Here is a 21380-nt window from a genome sequence, read left to right on the forward strand (position 1 = left end):
TCTCTCATTAATCCTTTCCTGCGCTTTAGAGATGTCAGACCTATATTCTGGCGCTTATAGCTAGAGAAGTAGATAATGGTGAGTGTCCAATTTTTACTGGTGGCGTTGCCCAGTACTCTATTCTGAGCACCACATGCTTTGTTGGCTAATCTGATATGCAAGGAAACTATTGTTGAAAAATGGCTTTCAATCAGGCAAACCAGGCAGCTTGCTGTGCACGTACATTTATTTTTGAGATCTTTGATCTATTCAGCTACAGCTTTGATCTGTTTCTCAGCCTCAGAAATTTCTCCTGAGGGCTCAGCACTGTCTTCTCTTTCACAAAAGCATTTGTGTTGCCTCTACCTCCTCCATAAGATTTCCATACTGCTGTCTGAAACGCTGTTCTCCTCCCAGCCTTCTAAACCTGGCACCCTGCATGCTGCTGGTGGTGGCGGCTGCCCCTGTGAATATATCTCATGGGTCCTGTTGCTAGGGCCTTGGACTGCAGACCTTTTTTGCTATTTATTTGGGTGTTGGCCTCTATTTGGCTGGACAAACTAAAATTAAGCATATTTCTATTAGAAAAATATCCAACCATTTAAAAAATAGCCTCATAACTAACTTTAAAGTACTATAGGAGTTGGTTTTTGAGGCAGGTGCATTACTGTGAGAGGAATGAGCTAGAAAACTATCCTCGCATCACACAGAGCCCCCCTGTCCTCTCCAGGATATCCATATTTTCATAAGAATTCTTCTCAGCTGAAATCCTGTTGGCTCTGTGTCCTCAAAGGATTTTATTTGCCAGCTTTTTTGACACAAACATCAGAAGTGTGACTCAATGGCTGCAGAGCTTACATCTAGCGCAGGGGATCAGAAGTCTTAAAGAGTAGCAAAAGGGGAACACCATATATCTGGTTTTACACCAGTAGACAAAGATATAAAGTCAGAGAGATTTTCCTAAGAAAAAGTGTTCCACTTTTATTATAGTGCCAAAAGCATGGCTTCATAATTAAACCTGAAATGTGTAAAACGCCATGTTCACTGCATTTAACTACAAAAAAAAGGCATAAAAATTGAGTAGGAAAATAAGAACTTGAGCCAAGCCAACCCCCTCAGCGGTGCTTTATTGTAACTGTCATGAAACACCAAGGGCTTTCATCAACTTGGTGGCCTGCCAGATGTACCAAACACTTTAAACAAGTCCTACAGGTACTTCTTACTTTAACGGCCTTTAGGAGTTTCCATTAAACTGTCATATACCCACTCAAAGATAAAATAAGTTTTTTATTAGGGCAGTCAGGAAAGAAATGTACAGATATTTTAGATGCAAAATTTTGGAGACCTGCAAAACACACAATAGCATTTGAATCCCTGTGAGGCAGCCCCATAGGAGAGCATAGAGTTTTTATCATTGCAGATCTTCTTGAAGGAATAACATAAACTTAACATAGTATGCAGAGGGCAGGAAGCATGTACTAGAACTCTCATTCTACCATGCTTTTTACAAACACAGCATCCCAATAATTAGCCTTGCCTTTAAATGCTTACAAGTGCAATGTAACAGGTAACGTGATAAATTAGTCCAGGGTTTATCAGGGATGAGTTTGATCAGCTCAACCTTAACAGCCTAAATAATCTTCTTCTCCCTCTGCCTAAGAAGAAGGTTCAGTGTGAAGTCTCAGGTTTAGTATCACAGTCCTTAGTGTGGTTCCCTTTGCTGTGCTTTTAAAGTTACTTAAATCTCTGTCATGGGCCAAACCCACATGTTGCAGATCATTTCTAGTATCTTGCCAGTTACGGGTTCTTACTCAGCTGCTCAGCCAGTGAGTGCTCCTCCCCTCCCTTCCTTTGTGGGCTGGGAAAGATGGATAGCTTCCAGCAACTATGGCTCTGATATTTCACCCTGGTATCCAGTGATGAAGAGGGACACAGCTCATTTCATAGAGTACCACTGGAACAACTCAGAGAGTAAGAATGAAAACTGAAGAAAGAAGAATACACAATTGACCCTTCCCATCCTTATTCTATCTCCAGAAATGAGACCAGTTGAGTCTCCACATGGCTTTCATGCTGGCTCTGCCTTAGGGCAGTCTGAAACACCTCCTAGGTTGCTCATCTAGCTACCAGCCTTGTCAGCATCTACCTGTAACCCTATTGTGTGAACACACCCCTTACACCAGCTCTCATGTGTCTGTCTTGTACCACTTGCAAGAAGCACGTATCACCTAGCTCCTATTTTTTTTTGCTACTGTGCTCCATTACCACCCTGCTCCTGACCATGTGTAACTCAAGACAATATGGACTGCCTGGTGCTCCTTGTTGGCCAGTTTTCCTGCAGTTCTTCATCTGTGCTTGCTCCTTGCTCTCCCAGTCACTGAGAGGAATGTGGAAGTGAGTGACACAGTAACAGCCCCAATGTACAGTCACCATGTTCAGATACCAGAAATTAAAGCTGGTGATATAATGCCTAGCAATAAAGGACTAACATAGATAAAGATGTTGTGAAGAAAGAAAAGCATGTTTAGCACTTTGGAAGCTTGCTCAAAACTAGCACTGCGTCTACTCTTGGTGTTTCATTCCTCTCCTTTGAGAGGTATTTTGAGGGGCTCTTCACAGTGCTGACACAGATTTGTGATGGTCAAACTTGGTTTTATTTAGGGAAAAACTAAAACGTGATGGGACCCTAGGAAAGTTATGATACTTTCCTGTGGTAGCATAACACCCACGGTGTTGTAGGAAGGCAGAAGGAAGAGGGTAGGGGGATTTTCTCAGCTGTGAGAGGTGAAGAAAGAAGATCCTTCTGAGGAGTGGTGCCCAGAAATATGGCACAGCCAGGGGCATTGGGCTGGCCTCCGCCAGAGCACTCTAGCCCTTCATTCACCTGACCAGGTTGACTATACCGGCCTTTTGCAGCCTGTGCTGGCTGAATAGAAAAGGAGATCTAGCCACTCTCCAGCAGTTCAAACTTCTTAAAAATGGCTTACAACAGTTTTTATTCATACACAATATCAGAAGCAATTTGAAGGTCTGATAGTCTGAAATCCTTCCAAGCCTGGAAGCAATTGTTCCATATTTCATAGGTGAGCTGAAATCCCCTTCTGTGCAGCTTCATGTAGTTTCCATTTCTAGCCTACAGAGAGCTGGAGATATAAAACCTATTCCACAGGAAGAAAACATCTATCTATATCCTATAGGCCACAAAACAATCACCAGAAAATAATGAGCTTTGCTTGCTGCTGACCTGAGCAGAATTCAAACTGTGAAAATTTCCATGACCAAGATCAGTCGGTTTAGCTAAAGAGTCTAAGTGGGTAGCTGGTTTTAATTTTTGCATACTTGACTTCTGCTGTTTGATTATTTCAGGCATCTCACTTCCTTGAGTATTACTTAGAGGAGGGATGAAAATAAAATGATACATGAAACCATGAAATAAAATAAAACTGGCATTCACAAAAGAGAAAGAGGAGATCTGGTTCTAAAACAAGCAAAATTACACTGGAATAGACAGAGATGCTTTGTTTGTGCCAGGACTCTGTTTTTCCCAGAAAATCAGAAAAAACAGGATATAGGAAGGTCATCATTATTACCGCAGGCATTTAATTAGATTTCTTAACTGTATCTTGATTGATCTGTAAGGTTTTTAGAGATAGGGAGCCAAAAGCATTAGGGGAAAAAATTGAATTTTATGGAAACCTTATCAAGTCAATAATTTTCCCTGGCTCCTTTTTTTCATTCCTTGAATCCATTCACAAAGCAACACATCCCTTCAGCCCCAGCAGCACCTTCACAGCTGAGCCTGCCAGAGTTGGCACGGGGCTGAATGAGCTCTCTGTGCCCACTCTCTCTGCAGCTCTCCCCGTTTCACCACAGCGGGCCGGCCGGCACAGACGCCTGGCTCAGCACAGCCAGCGCTCATGTGGCATGGCCCAACATCAGTGGGATTTTTCCAGCTGCGAGCAAAGCGCTGCTGGGTGTGCAACACCTGCCAACAGATAGAGACTTGTCAGGTAGAAGGAGGCCTGTAGAGAAGTAAAGCCTCTACAAAATACTTTTGCAAATGGTAAACAAAAAGGTGTTCATATTGAAATAATGGTCTTACCATGACTATATTGCACTCAGACTTACTTCCCCTGCTACCCACCAGGATAGGGCCATGCAGGGGTGGGGGCTCATGGACCGTACAGCTCCTGAGCAGACAGACATTGATGAAGGTCCAAGCTGTGACAGACAGAAACAAATCCATAGTGTTTTTGGGGTGGGGGTGGGTTAGCAGCCACCCTGTTTATTTGAGAAGACAGGACTGAAATCATTAATAATACCTAGTTACCCACAGAAGACTTAGTCTCAATTTCTGCCACTGATACCTTGAACATGGAATCATTACTGGGTTTAGATGACGTTGAAAATAAGCATGATCCATGGAGGAGGACACTGTCATTTTGCACGCATTTGGTAGTCTAAGCTTTCTACTGCAGGTTTATTTACATGTGTGCATTTTGTTAAGAAACAAACAAACAAAAAATCACAGCTAGGACATACACTTCTCTAGGACATTTGCCAGTGCTGTCAAGGGCAGCTTTATGGGCAGGTATGCACAGGTCCTAGGTGGAGATGCTGTTCATTTTCCTCAGTAGGCTCAGCATGCATGCTTGAGTTCTCATGCTGTGGAAATCTGCTTGCTCTGACTAGCAGGTGGAGAAACAAATTATAGCAACCATCCCTCTAGGCCAGAAATATTCTACTGATTGTCACAGTAGTTAGGTGTGAGTTCTCATAGTCATTCACCTTTGGAGGGACAATTTTGTCTGCAGATCAGTGAGTATTATCATCCACTCACTTCCCAGAGTGTTGTTTCAGCTCCATCGCCTTTTTTACTCATACCACAGAGCCATTAGGCATGAACTGTACCGGATTGCCTTAATGAAACACAGTGACTGCCATGCTCAGCTTTTGCTGCCCATTCTCCCTAGTCAGCCAGCCCTTGGGGGAGTAGCTATTGATCTCTCCCTCTTGATTCCTTTTCATGATGTATCCTAGGTCAGTGCCTCCACACTCCCTGTACTGAATCAAATTGTCCTGTTTATTTAAAAAAGCAGTTAACTAGAATGGAAGTTTTTCAGCTACTCCAGTCAAGTAAGTAAATAACTACATTTAATTTGGGACCTAAAATTCTTTTGTTTCCCTCAATCTTGTCATATAGAAACAAGACAAATACCCAAAAGGTACAAAGGCAACAGCATGTAGCCAATAGCATGTAGTCCATCTAAAATGGACTTGCTTATGACTCTTTGGCACAGAGATCCAGGAAAGACTCTGATGGGACCAACACCAACTTAGAAATATTCCTAAGAAACCTGATCCCTCAGAAGTATCAGATGAGTCACAATTACTCATTTTTTCTTTCAGTTGGTTGGGGAGGGGGACATGGAGAAATAGCTTATTAATCTAAAAATTGCAACAACCCACATGTGGCTCAGTTACAGTAGCTGCTGTGTAGGGGAGACAGAGCCAAAATCCACCCAGCCTCCATCACTTCTCTCCCAAACTTGTAGCTCTGCCAATTCCTGTTGCAGCCAGATCCAAGGTATGAGCTGTCTGTGTAGGAGTATTTGTAAGTGGTATTTCTGCAAGACACAGTGTAACACTATCACACACACTCTGATAATCCAAATCATCATCTAGCCCTTCAAAAAGGCACACTAAGTAGCATGTTGGCTGATTTTTGCATTATATCTCCAGGTCTGCCAATCAGTCTTTGTCTGCTTTGAAGACTTGGACCTGAGCAGCAGTGGGTTCCACATGTACATTCAACATATTGTCAGGGAGAAAGGGGGATAAGTTAGCTCTAGAAGACTACGCTTTCGGTAGTTTAAAGACAAAAGAGACTTGTATCAGAAAACATTTGAGTACAGGCAATTTGAAAATACTCAGGTAATGTTATGACTGAATTACCTGACTATTTTCACAGTAAACTCAGCTATAGCAAACCTCCATTTATAGCAAAGCAAATTAAAGTCACTAATTGTTTCATATGTGCAATATGGGAATTGCAGTTTCATTTATAATGAAACTTTGATTACACTATAATTGTTCTGGCAGAAAAATGATTCCATTTTCAGAGGCTGCTGCTGTGTTTTCAGACTGTGTCTGTGTCTGCAGTAGTTTTTATATGCCTTGACTAGCATCGTGCAATCATATCTCTAGCCTTTCCCAGAACTGTGATTCATGTTGCCTGATTCTCAAAATCCAGACAAACTCAACATAAACACTCTCCTTTAGGTGGAAGAGCAAACAGAAATGCAGTGTTTTGGATAGCCTGGTAAGTCCTGGCTGTTCTGTGCAGGATCCCAGGGGAAATATCCACTCATGCTTTTTACTTTGCTCACCAGACTTCTCCACTTGACATGTCCTCTAATGCTTTTCCTCTTACAGAAAGCCACTGTTCACTTGCAGAAGGTGCTTCTGCCGCTTCCTCCCACAGCTTGTCTAGGAATAGCCTACAAAGTATAAGCATGTCTTCACTGAACATCTGGATTGAAAAAACGTAATTGGAAGGACCTTCATGAACTTGTTCCTAAGGTAATTGAATAAAACACATTCCTCATTACTTTCTCCCTCCTGTAATGTGTTTTTCTTCATCCATGAAGATCACCACCAAGGTAGTTATTGGTATAACTTTGAATGTTTGTTGGTATTTTTCCGATATGTTTGCACTGGTGAGACAGTAGTTTAGGACTCTGAACATTTTGCAGCAGAAATCTCATTTTCTTGGATATCTATGTGCAATGTCTACAGGTCTGGGAGCTTTATAGAATAATACATGATAATAACCTGAAGTTTATCCGCTGTGCTTCCTTTACAACTTTTCCGATGTTCTCTCCTATTACAAAGGAATACTATAGCTATTGGGTGGCGTAGGAGGGGAGCAACTCTACACCTCTAGCTCCATAGAAACCCTGGGTAGTTACACATAGTACAGTGAAGGAAGAAGTATTTGTAATTAATGTCAACGGATATGGGCATGAAGTGACTGACAACACCATGTAATTGTGGCCCAAAGCAGGGAGGCTCGCAGTTGAGACCAGGGGTGTTGTTTCCATGTCACTGATACCAGGAATGAGCCGTGAAGTAAATATTCATATCACTGGAGTGAGATGCATTCAGTTTCCTGAAGATCAAGTCTCTGTAGTCTGAAAGTGTGAGGAAAATGTGTCGGGCCACTTTCTGGACATCTTCTGGTGAAAATGAAACAGATTTCCAAGAGATGAGAAAATTAGCACCCCTAATGAAGCTGGTTTGCCAGATGACTTCAGCCTTTCAAATTAAACACTCTTCCACAATAAGACTTGCATTTTTCTGAGTAACAGTTGTAGGCATCAGCAGTAATATGCTTTAGCATTTAGCTGGCATTACTAATGAATTTTTATGTGTGACACATCTCTGGATGGAAAAACTGCTGTATTAACATTGAGAAGTGGAACCATTTTAACCTGGATTATTGAGAAGCTTTTCCTATGCTTACATTTTATAAATACTAATGACACATTTTACTGCTCATGTTATAAATCATCCATGTGACACAGGCATTCACTTCTATATATGTGAGCACATCACTAAGATGTGTCACTATTTTAGAAGATCTCAGTGGTCTAAACTGGGGAAACAAGTACTTCTGAAAGTCTGTTCATCCCTACATAGGACTTGCAATATTCTGAAAATCTCGATGATGGGAGTCTGGCATCATCAAATAATCTATCTTCAAATTTCTTCTTGTGATTTGTGTTTTTCTCTGAAGATTTTTCAGCAATCATATTATCTCATTGAAATTTCAATAATTTTGCATTCATGAAGGCTAAATTTATGGTAAATACGTCTGCATCTCTCAATATGTCATGGAGATCCAGGTAGGCTAAAAATTACCTTTGATCAGTTATAATAAATGTCTTGGTTCAGATAACATCAAAACATCCATTAACAATTAACATTAGTACTGAAGTACATCCCATAATTGATTATGTCAAATTGCAATCTTGAACAAACATGCAGAGACATCTGATGATGCTGGAAAAATATAATTAGCAAATTTAATTGTAATGTATCATAAAACAAGTTAACATATGGAAAATGATTCAGATAATGCTGTAGGAATCTAAAGAGAATTCTTACTATGTTAGAATGTCATAAGCCATACACTGTCATGAAAGGAAAAGAAAGGTAAAACTAATTAAAGCATTTCCAGTAAAAAGCACTTTTCATTACGAAGTTCCATATGTCAAAACCGAAACTATTCACTGAAGGGGGTTGGTTTTAGTAAGTCTCAGGATAATTTAAAATCAGAATTGTCAAAATACCTCTTTTTGGTTCTTTAAAGGAAAAGTCTTCTTTTCTGACACAAATATCATTTTCTTTTCAGCAAATTTCATTAATATATCATGACAAAAGTTGTTTGATTTTTTTTTTTTTAAATCAGTTCTCAGGAAAAAATCATGAATTGATTAAAACTATTTTATTATTACGACATCACACAGAATTTCTTTTTTTTTCCTCTTTGTCCTGACTGAGCTTTGAAATCTCAGAAATTCCTACAGATTAGAAACCTGCTTTGCATTCAGGTCTTGTAGACATGTCAGCATTAGATTATCTCAGTATACTGTACCATTGGTTTTAGTTAGGAGTCATGAGACAATGTCAGCATTGTGAAACCTATCCAAACTTCCAAATTCTTTACTTGGGGGTCTATTTTTTTTGGACAGATGTACTTTTAAAATGTTTAACATTTTGGGTTTTTTTTCCCTAGACCTTATTACATTATATAAATAGCTATTTCATGATGTTAGGCCTTTCTCTATCATCCAGTGATAGAAAGTTAATCCATTAGTGTGTATTCCATGAGCAAATCCTTTCATTTTCTGTTATACACTTCCATTGCTGGTTCCATGATTTTTTTATATGCAGTCCCTTTGATGTTACATAAATTAATTTGGAACCACAAGTAATTGACTGAGTTTCCTACATAAAAGCATTTACTGTACTATTTTTTGACCTCTGCTCTCTCAAGTGCCAAGAGGAATGTTAGAATTCACACCACGTTTAGCAGGACAGCAAATCTGAGTTTGGGCATATTCAAACAGAATTTTAAAACTAATATCCATTCAGCTAACTTTTTAACTACTCACTGCTTCTTGGACATCTTTAGTTAAGACTACGGTGTCATCATGGCCAAAGAGGAACTGCCTCTCCAGTAACAGCTCTGAAATCAGTGCAGGGACTACATGATAAAAGCAAAACCTTAACCTTCCCACAGATACTTAACATCAACCAAACTTAAGCATCAAAGCACTAGTTCAATGTACTAAGACTTGAGTCAGAGGCTGATACCTGCTGTATCAGCTTCAATTTTGCAGGGAATTAGATGGCAGGTTTTTGTCATGAGCACAAAAGCAGCCTGTTCCCAAAGTGACTAAGACAGACTTTTGGTGAGTGAGGCAACACCTATGCTGTGTGTTGAGGCAAGACACAACCATGTTCAGAGTTACTGTCTGGCAGACACCTGGAGACTCTGGATCAGCACTGTCTTGGATTTGAGCTCCATGAGTCCATGGCTGCTCAGTGTTTGGTTTATTCAAATGTAGACAAAGCAATTTCCCTGTATGCCATCTAGATCTATCCAAAGTGACTGTGAGGAGGGCCTGTACCCCTTTCACCAGAAGCAGCTGCAAAGGTCCTTGTAAGAGAACCAGACACTCAATGCAAATAGCTGGTGCCTCTGGACTAGTGGCCCCGTGGAAATATTGACAGCTGTCCCACCAACCCCATAATGTTACTCATGCTTGATCTAGAGGGAGACTCAGTCAGCTACTGCTCACGGGGCAGACACTAAAGCTGTACAGTCACCATGTCATTCATTTTGGTGTGTGGCATGGGTCAGAGAAGATAGACATGCAGAGCCAGGAATCATTAACATACTAATACGTATCTACCACGTACTGATGGAGTAAGACTCATAGTCATGTTCAACAGGACCGTTGGGAGGACAAAATGCTGCATGTTAGTGTTTTTAGGGCAAACTCTGACCCTCTCAGACATCTAACAAGGAAAGGAACAAAGGCTTCAAATCATCAGTCTTTCACCCTACTGAGAACCAATAAAGGTTACCTTGTCACTGACAGGTTCTAATTATGGCTACACTTAGTTGAATTAACCTAACACTGACCTTGATGAAAGTCTCTGTTTCTATCACCCATATTGGAAATCTCAGACTTAATCTGAAAATACTCAAATCTGTTTGAGTTTTTTGTAGGATCTGGGCAGGCTTGAATTGGGGCTACATAAAATTTAGGCTAAAATACCCCCACCCACCAAATAACCTTCCAAATCTTTCTGCAAGTCACTCCTGAGGGAGAGAAATACTCTCTTGGTACTGTAACAGTTGATAAGAATTATTAGCAAAATCAGTTACATGTGACCTCCATCTTTTCTGAGTGCAGATGGACAATCCCAGGGCAGGGGGGACACAGAATGATATATACCTGTGGGGGATGTTCATGTTTAAGTTAATGCAGGTGCTCAGGGTCTAGCCACCAGCATTCAGGATAAATCAAGACCCAGTAAATCCCAATCTTGCTTCACTTTTCTGAGAAATAAATAAGAAATAACTCAACTGCAGTCAATCAACTCTGCAGCATATGCAGGAAGGAAATCAGAAAGTCGCCTAACCTGTCATTAGAAGAACAACCATTCAGATCATCATCTGGGACATTTTTCTGATGGCCTGTTAACAGGACCCTGAACTGTCCTGAATACCATATGGATTCCTAACACACAGCATTCTCAACTTAATTTCTCAGAAAAGGACTGGCTGTATTTAAAAAGACTCATACATTCAGTATACTGTTTCTTAGAAAGAAGCACCAAAACAGCCTCCTCCAGGTTACAAGTTTGTGGCCAAAAATGTTCTAATGCCTTCTGCATCTCCACAATTGCTGTTTTTAATATTCCTTGTCCCACCAGCTAGGAAATAATGCAAAAAATAAAATCAAAATACATTGACATTTGCCTTAATGGGATGAAACCAAGTGTAAGGAGAACATGCATCTACAATCACATCTTCATGTCAGAGTTAAAGACGACAATAATTTAGTAGCTCAGTCAGCAGTAACATACTAACAACTAAATCCAAGGGCAGATGTCTTCAGTTTTGTGGCCTTACCGTAAGTAGTACAGAGACTCACCTCCAGCCAGCCAGCTTGCCTATTATGGGAGGTAGGATTTTGCACCATTGCACTCAAGCTGCACTCAGCACAGATGCCTCTTTTACGCAAGTTTTGCCATGGCCTTGAGGCCATGTAGCAAACAAATATCAGGCATGTACCTGAACAGGAGATGTTAGAGGCTTAGTGTGCAAATCTATACATCAGTATCAAAGAGTGTCCATCTGAAAGGTGCCCAAGCAGAGAGGGTTCTGACTGGAAGTTGCCATCCATCTTCTACCCCTGAATTTTTATTTGGATAGATCTAGATCTGGCCTTTTCTCAATACTGTCTCCCCTGAGATACAAAATCAGGGGGTAAGAAGGTTTAGTATATCTCAGGTTAATGCTAGATAACCATCTAGCATTAGATGATGCTCAATGTTTAAAGGTTAAACCTTATCACACCAACCTCAGGACCATGTATCCAAAATTTGGATCAAAGAAAGCCAAATCAACCTTGTCATAAAAAAGGAGTTTGCCTGTAACAGATCCAGACATCAGGGCAAGCAGGAGCCATAAGGATCACAAAAGCAATAGCAGAAAATATTAGCAACTGCTCAGGCTTCATCCAGAACATGCATTATGCTGTGTTATGTTTAATAGAATCCAAATTCTATATGTGGTTGGGTGAAACATGCTGAAGTTTGGCTGCTTCCTGTCATTATGTATGAAAATTTCACCTAGTGATGATAAATACTGAGCCATAAACCTCTGCAGAGTTCAGGAAAGATTTCTTGTTTTCAGAGTGTTCTTCTGATGTTACAACATGTGACTCAGGACTTATTACATACGGCTGTTCCTTTTAATCTAGTGTACTTAGCTTCAATGTCAATTTTAAACATTCCCCCTGGAGCTACATGAAGAATGAAGTCTTGATCATTGCCCAGCTTTATGAAAATTCAATGCAAGCAATTATGAGTTGAACCCTGAGAAGGTCACATTTATAAGTAAGAGCAAATAAGGGAGCTTAGTGAGATTGACTACTCTGTGAGTAGCAGAGACAAAACGAATTGCAGATGTGTACAGCTGCTTACTGCCTCCACCGTGCTTGCTGACCTGATGTCGATCATCACATGAACTCCAGGGTGCCCTCCCCATGCCATTGCACAGAAAGCACTGATCCAGGTGATAGTGCTTCTGAAGCAGGAGGCAGACATGTGAAGGAACAGGGACTGGGATCACCCCATAACCCAGGTGCCACTCCAGCCAACAGAGTCTTACTCTCTCCCAGTGGCCTCTCTGTCTTTGATCTGCTTGAGTTTTTGAAAGTTTTGGGGTAGGGTTACCTTTTATGAGGGGTTTTTGATTGCAAGTTTAAAAAATCCTAATTTCAGTGCTTATGTTGTATTGAATTATGCTGGCCGGAAAGGACTTAATACCTCTCCTCCTCCCATTTTATGTTATCTTTCTCTACCAGTGAGTGAAATAAAAAATACAGCTTAAAAGAAAGCTTGTTTGTATTTCACTTCTCCTCTTTTATTGCATTTTCTTTTTGCCTTTCTACATCATAACTTTAAACTTCTCCTCTTTTTGGAAAAGCTACCAAAATGTAACAAGTGAAATAAGACTTTGCAGTCCTGCAGAAATTGATTAATTCGAAATGAAACTACCTTTGATACGGTAAGTTTTTCAGAATAATCCTTTTTTATTCTGCCAGCCCCACTATTCAATTTTGCAGGCTTGAAATGAAATAGATGTATAGTTTCCTGTGAGTCCTGTATGACTTCAGAAGAATTAAGGTGATTTACATTTTGTTATTTTAATTTTACTTCATTTATTTAATCAGCCTTTAAGGAATACTTTTGTAACTGTCAAATGTTCATAATTTATCACAATAAAGGACTGGTGAATGGACATAGGTATCATTTCCTCTCCTAGTCTAAAACAGAATTGCTAAATTAATACATTGTAAACATGCTGAGATAACTGCTAACAGTGAGTCTTAAATCTCTCTCTTAAATGGTAGAATCCTCAATGGTTTGCCTATGGACAAGCTGATTCCTGGCATCACTCAGACTGAGGAGTTCTCATGCAGCACATGCATGAACTGAAAGAAAATTTTGTTTATGGATTTACAACATAAAGTTGTATAGTCATAGAAACTGAAAATTAAATGCAGAAAAAATATTCTTAAATAGACGTTAGTGTGTCGAATTTACAGGAGGTTTTTGCTTTTTTCCAGTCCTTATAGCTTTGCATTTGGACTAAAACAGATATAAATTGCTACTGTTCCAATCTGGTAGCATTTCAGATACTAACTAGGAAAGAGATAAAACTAGTAAGTATGCAGCCTATATTTGTGAACTGATTGACAAAAGTGCTGCAAAACGTGGGGCAGTATAGGTTAGGAGTGACAGCATGTTTACAAGACACATGGCTTTGTAAAAATTGTCATATATTTTCTTGTTATATTTCATAAAAAATAATTCCGTACATCTGCTAGCTTACTACAGGCAGTAAATCAGCCTGTCCTTCCTTATACTTTTGTTCTGGCACATAAAATTTCTACAGTTCATATATATTTTGGCAACTACAGGAATTATATTGAAAAAAGGGAAAAGTATCCTTCCATATTCACACTGCTTTATGCCAGGCATCTAATATTAGACAGCTGATTTCATAGTTGACACAATTAGTAGTGCCTTAGACCTTACATCTCTCAACCCATATTTGATCATTAAATAATTTTGAATCTTGTAATACAAACTAGATGAACGATAGTTTCCCAAGGGTATAGAATTGCTCATTATGTCAGCATCAGTGTCTGATTCGTGCTTTTGGCTGTGGCAGTAAAAGGACTTGCAACTCCCCTTTGTGCTAGTTGAGTCTTCCTTGAAAGAGGCAAATAAAATAGAGCAGGTTTTTTCAACTTCCTTTAGTATTTATTTTTGCTGTCACTAAATAGTAGCTTCTAACTCTGTGTAATAACATGGAATTGCAATTAATTAAATCCAAGGACTGTAAAATATTTAGTGCTGAAAAGGAAGCTGCCACAAAATCTATTTGTACACCTTATTAAAAGGAAAAGAGCAGTGCAACTGGAGAAACTGTAAAACTTGACCAGTGGAATCTATTTGATAACATTCTTGAGAAGTGCTCAAGAAGTGGGCCCATGTGAACTTTATGAAGTTCAACAGGGTCAAGAGCAAGGTCCTGCACCTGGCTCCGGACAATCTCTGGTATCAATACAGGCTGGGGGATGAGGGTTAGGAGCAGACCAGCTGAGAAGGACTTGGGGCAACTGGACATGAGCTGTCAATGTACGCTTGCAACCCAGAAGGCCAACCACACCCTGGGCTGCATCAAAAGCTGCATCAAAAGAAGTGTGACCAGCAGGTCAAGGGAGGTGATTCTCCCCCTCTATTCCCCTCCAGTGAGACCCCACCTGGAGTACTGCATTCAGCTCTGGGGCCCCCAGTGTAAGAAGGACATGGACCTGCTCAAGCAGGTCCAGAGGAGGCCATGAAGATGATCAGGGGAATGGAACACCTCTCCTATGAAGACAGGCTGAGAGAGTTGGGCTTATTCAGCCTGGAGAAGAGAAGGCTCTTGAGAATACCTGATTGCAGCCTTTCAGTACCTAAAGCAGGTTTATAAGAAAGATGGGGAAAAACTTTTTAATAGGGCCTGTTGTGATAGGACAAGGGGCAATGGTTTTAAACTAAAAGAGGATGGATTTAGACTAGATATAAGGAAGAAGTTCTTTATGGTGAGAGTGGTGAAACACTGGGACAGCTTGTTCAGAGAAGTGGTAGATGCCCCATCCCTGAAAATGTTCAAGGCCAGGTTGGATGGGGCTTGAACCATGAGCAACCTGATCTGTCTGAAGATGTCTCTGCTCATTTCAGGGGGGTTGGACTACATGACCTTTAAAGATGGCCTTCCAACATAAAATATTCTATGATTCTATGATCCAAAAGGCTATGGAAATTCTATAGGCTCTGATGTTTTGAACAAAGTGAACCTCTTACGTTATGACTTGGACCTAAATAAGTAGGATAATTAAAATAATGATAATATTTATTCAACACATGCATTTAATTTGGAATAGGACTCAATCATTCATAAGTGTTGTAGAAGTGAGAGCTACTGGATGTGATTTTATAAGCTGTGTTGGGGAGCTCAGTGTTTTTCACATTTCTTTTCAATTGCTCAGATGTGCATCTTCCTCACTACACACTGAGGGTGCAGGATGGATTCAATCCAGATCACATGGATAAGCAGTGGGCAGCCATGAGATCTGCCTCAGTGCACACCTGCAACTGCAAACAGTGTGCCAAAGCTGCGGACATGTTCAGCAGATGGTTGAGAGCATTTGGGGCATGACGGAGCACATGGAACCATTGTCAACAACTAGACACAGGCAGCTAAGAGAGATTTTCCCTCACACACACAGCCGGTCTATTTGGGGAATTAAAATGAATATGTAAGAAAAAAACACCAAGCCAAAAACATTTGGTAGAGAAAACAGGACACTGACACCAGAAGTGAAACTGCCACAAGAGTCTTACACTAAAGGTTATGCCCAAATAGAAGTATCTCTGAGTTGCATTAATATTTACACATCTGTGTTACAGTTCTCTAAAAGTCTTGCTGCTTCTTTTTCTTCAACTTCAGACAGCCACATGCCTGTGAAATGTTTTGCCTGACTTGGGAGGGAAATACACTCCTCTGCTTTTCTATGCTAGGTTATCAATTATGTTAAAGACTTCTCTGCCTACTAATGAGACAAGGAGAGGATGAGCTTTCACTGAGAACTTTTCCTTGAAGTGAAGATCTTTAGTAGAGCGCTCTCATTTCTAAGGACACTATAATCATCTTGATGGGAGAAAAAAAAAGAAAAAAAAAAAGGATTCTGGCTCTGTACCTATCTTCCTCCCACTCTCCCCCTCATTTTCCTTCTCCCTCTCCCTTATGCACACGTGCACATGGTCACGCACACACACACTCCCTATGGGCTATGGAGGTAGCAACATAAATTCATGTATTTTTGAACTGCAAGTTTACATCCACACAGGTACAGTTATTTTTTCAAAATGGCCCATATCTGTAACACATGCACACCAGCACTCACACACCATACTTTAAGGACTTTACTTTTATTCCTTTCAGTACACTTTTACTGTTTTGATCTTTATTTTCCCCACACATCCTGTCAAATCTTTTGCAAATGAATTTTATAGACACAAATATTTGCTCTAAAGGAATTTGAAATTATAAACACCCACACTCAAGGAGACTTTACTTTAAACACGAATGCTTTGCTATGGAAATACTTGCATTCTTCACTCAGGGAATAAAATCTGCATCTTGTCTGACCACTTCCAACCAGGCAGCACAGCTTGAGTTACAATTATGCACCATAATTCCCTGTGATAGAAGTATACTGACAATAATCAATTCAAATGCATTCAGATAAATAATTTTAAAGTAAATGCATATTGCTGGAGGATGCTCAGCAAGCAGAAAAAAAGAAAAGCCTAATATGTTACTTCTTGGGAATAGCGCGCTCTGCCCTTATGCTGATATATTCTTTGGGAACACTTTAACACAGTACCTATAATTAGTGAGTATTTCATAATCACCTTCTAGAGAACGAAATCTCTCAGTAACACTCGGGGAGATTTTGCAGGCGTTGGTAGTGCACATGGTTCTTGTATCAGTAGAAGGAAGGTTGCAGGAGTAGGGAGGGGGCCCTCCAAAACATTACCAGGAGCCATCAACCTCAGTTCCCTGTAGCAGACTACATTTCTCTTTGAGAAATACTCGTGAAATCCTGGTCTCACTGAAGCCCGCGGGCATTTTGACATCCGCTCCCCCAGCAATCCAGCTAGGGAATGGCTTCATTTACATTGTGCAGGGGTGGGGGGAGAGCAGTGTGGTATGTGGGGGCACAGTCAGGTGCTCCTTTCCTTACCTGGATGAGGAGGTGACCTGTGTGTGGGCTGTGTCCCAGCCCGGGGAGGCAGCAGGCAGCTCTCTCCCAGGCACTTCTCTTGTGCCCTGCTCTAGCAAAGCCCCTCCGGCCACTCTTGTTCTGCTCTGCCCACCCCTCTCCCGGTCACACCCCGAGGCTATGATGTCTACGGGCTAAATGTGTTCCTTTAAATAAGATTAACTGCCTGTGATAGTATGGAGAGATTACCGTGTGGTTTTTAACCCTTTGAGTGTCCTGGGACAAACTCTATGAGCCTCGCCCTGGCACACAGAGTGCTGCCACTGCTGCCCACCAGTGCGTTTTTTATTGAGTCGACACGCCGGGAGACGTGAAAACGATGACTGGACATCAGTCTGATGTGTGGTCATGCTTTGTACTTATTCTGTCACGCGTCTTGTAAGAGGAGAGAGTGGTACAAAGACCTGTGGAAAACTGGGCAAGTACTGTTGTTCTTGTGACTATCTTTGAGCTTAATGTTTGGTAATTACATAGGTGTAAGAAGGACCAGAGTTTATAAGCCCTATTTCCTTTGAAAAATCAGCCTAGTGAAGGAAATGTCTAGAAAAGAAATTCTGCAAAAATTTTACTTCTGGTACTGCTTGCCAGGTGTTTGAGAACGTAAAAGGAATAGATGACCAAAAAAAAAAAAAATCAGTTTTCATTTTAATGCATTTTTTTTCCCATTTATTTTCTTTCTCTACAAACTTGAATTTGGTAAGATATGGTTGCACATTTACAAAATATATTAGTTGATTCCAGCTCACTCCCTGGCCTCCATGGATCCCTGCACCTCCTCCTGTTAGTTAGTAAGCATCCCCAATAAATTCCCTGTTTCTCACTTTGAACCAAAGAAAGCCTTTATGACATTTCATGCTAAAATGTATTTACCTGAAATAATTGCTCAAAAGTGGTCTACAGGATTTAGACTGATCAGGAGTATTCTATTAGGATTTAGACTCTGACAGTCAAAGGATTTAGACTGTGATAGTGCTCTGTGTCTCAAAGAACGGAGCAAAGAATTTATAACCAAATGGCTTTGTGGTAATCAGACTAGATCAAGACTGCACCTTATGTATAATGCATAATAATATATCTCTTTGATTTCCTGTAGAATTTCTAATGTGCTTATGTTATAGTATTGTTTCACAGTTACTGGAATACTTGGAGAGAAAAGTTGGGAGACAACTGTACAAAAAACTGGGCAGTATTTCTGAGATGTTCAGCCAAAATGTGGAAGGTGACTATGTTTTTCAAGTACCCGAAATCAGCTAGTTAATAGGGTGATTTGTTCATTGTTAAGAGGGCGATGGGAAGAGCATTTGTAAGACTAAACTTTCACGCAAGGATAAGTTAGATTAATGGTTTACAAAATGTTCTGGGCAAAGTAACTCTTTTACCTGCAGGGTTTTATGTAGGCAGGCATGTGAGAAGTCTTGTTTGCAGTACTGCAGGGTTGGCATGCACTGCTTATTTAGATTCATACCTGTAAAGCCGGTAGTTATTTCATGCCATCAGAATGAATTTGGAACAGATTCCCTTGCTCTTTCCAAGAGAGATCATTTGTGAGAAGCCCTTCTGGGGCAGGTTAGACTTGTTCTTTCTTTAACCTTCACACCTTTTGAACCATACGCTTTCGAGGAGGATGTTAAAAGGGCATTGAAGGATGTTGGTCAAAGCATAAGACCAGATTCTTAAGTCCTAGATTCTTTGTCTATATCTAGCACAGAGATCCTGTGTGGCCTGGAGCTTGTTGTCTAACTTTTTATGTGCCTCAGATTAATTTGCACTGAAATTGTAAAATGTGTCCATCCCCTGAGTAGGTAGCTGATATTAAAACTTCTTTTTACTCTAGCACAAGACATGTATGGATAAGAGGAAGCTGGGAGCTACACTTCATCACTGCTTGTATCTCACTTCCAGATAATCAGTTCCTAAGGTCTAAGTTAGGATGGACATAGTTCTGGGAGATGCCAAGCAGCCACATCTTCCACTAACCAAGGTGGCAGCAGAGGGAACTGAACATCTCCTGGGAGATACCAAAGTATAGAGCAAAGTCAGTGTAGATACACAAACACTGATACATATATATACATATACACATGTCTATGAACACATATCAGCCAATTAGCCCGATAAACCTAAATAATTCTATGATTCTATAAACTAGCTAAAATTCAAGAAGAATTGGTTTAGCTATGGGTAAAAACAACTATATAAATCAGATGTTTCTCTTCCTTGAAATCCCAGTCATTTTCAGAGAACATATATGGAGTTTATCTCCTTAAGTGCAAGTAGGAGCAAAGTGCAGCCAGACCTTTCCATTTCTAGGATTGCTTTTCCAGAGAGTTCTTGACATAAGAAACTCTGATTTTCCATCCCAGATGAAGGTGACTACACTTTTCTTACCATCTGTTTTCTTTTTTCACAGCTTTCAAGAGATGCAAGAAGACCTCTCAGATCATGTGCCTTGGTTATGGCCATGGTTTGGCATGTGGCCGATTGCCTGGGGCAGCAACTCTTAGAAACTCCCATTCTCTCTTACTACAAAGGGCTTTAATTGCCTCTTCAGCTCAGACATAAACGTGTCTTGCACATGTGGTGGGTTGAATACAGTCTCTAGTTGTATGGCAATGAAATTGTCTTTAAATGGGAATTGCTCGTAGTCATAATAAGGTATAATATTTTCTCACATTCTGTAACAAGCTTGACACAAGCATCAAAAAAATCACTAAAATGTACCTTAAAATACTTGATAATTGCTCAAGCACAGGATCTGACCTGGTCTGGCTCTTATTCGAGTTGATAAAAAGTAAATCACTACCCTTATGTGATCTTATTTTTGTGAAATAATAGCAGAAGGACTAAGAAACTCAGAGACACACATTCAGACCAGTTAGTGAAGAGGTTTAGATCCTACACAGAGACTTTTCTATGTCATGGAAAAGTACCTCAGAAATGTTCAGTCACATTTAAACATACTGTGATAGGATACCCTCTAAAGCAATCACTCCCTGCATGCTGTTTTCAAGACAAACCCAGAGATGAGTCCTCAGTGGTGAAAAAAACTATTGAAGATTGGGATAGGAAGCCCAGCTGGCTCAGGCTGTCACACCTGCACAAGAAAAGGACTTGTCTTGACTACCTGTTGAAGATGAGTACAAAAAGGTGTTCACTGCTTTTTCTCAATAACCCTTTTGAAAAGAAGATTCGACAAGGATCAGTGGTTGTTAAAGGGGAAGCCATGCACCACTGTAGGATCAACCCCTAAATTTATATGGTCTGAGTTCATTAAACTCCACACAACTCTGCAAATACTTCCCCTTGTAACTGAGAGAAGAACATGCTCCCTCTTTCTTTTGCTACTAGAATAATTACAGTGTATTAAGACACACCAGGCAGGTCAGAGAAAAGCTTGTTTGGAGTTTGCATTTCAACTGCACATTATGCACTTGCATTGTAATATATTCAAACTGACAGCATCGTTATGGTGAATTAATCTAAATTATGTCTAGACATATATTTACAACAACAAGCATCATAGAGACTGTTTGGTGGCTGACTGCTCAGAGGAATTAAACAAGAAAATCGCAGGCTTAAACCTTACAAATAAATTACTAAATTGATAAATGAAAGAATAAATGAGTTCAGGCCATGCTTCAGGAACAATACCAAAATCTTCTCCTTAGAATTTTACTAGTTTACATGTTCCTTAACCAGTTTACTGCTTTTATTATCATCCCCTCTGCTGTAGGCCGTAATGCTATTGCAGGCTCAGAAGTCTGCACAGGGAGTGCAGAGAAGCCACAGCAAGTTATAGGAAGCATTACACAAATTCTGCTTCTGTGCAGTAAAAGTGCCTGGATATACCCACAATTTGAAAGATTATCATGAATCTCCTATGGTTATTTTAAGTCAGTTGTGTCAGGAAGCTTAGCTATCATTTTAACATCAATAAAGTTAAAGACATAAATTTAGCATTGTTCCACCACTAGTGGTGATGGGGGGAGAAGGAGGCTTGCAATTCACATTGTTATTATTTATTATTTGTAAGGACAAATGCTTTAGGAACAAGGCTGATTGCTTTTAGCACTTTCTACCTACAGATAATTGTTTTATTATGCAGCTGTAATAAATCCACAACACTGTCAGTGGATCGTGTAATTAATTGTAGTTTTATAGACTGGCTGTATACAGTACTTCATCCTAAAC

Source organism: Athene cunicularia (assembly GCF_003259725.1).
Source record: "Athene cunicularia isolate RWA chromosome 3 unlocalized genomic scaffold, athCun1 chr3_part1, whole genome shotgun sequence".
Lineage (NCBI taxonomy): Eukaryota > Metazoa > Chordata > Aves > Strigiformes > Strigidae > Athene > Athene cunicularia.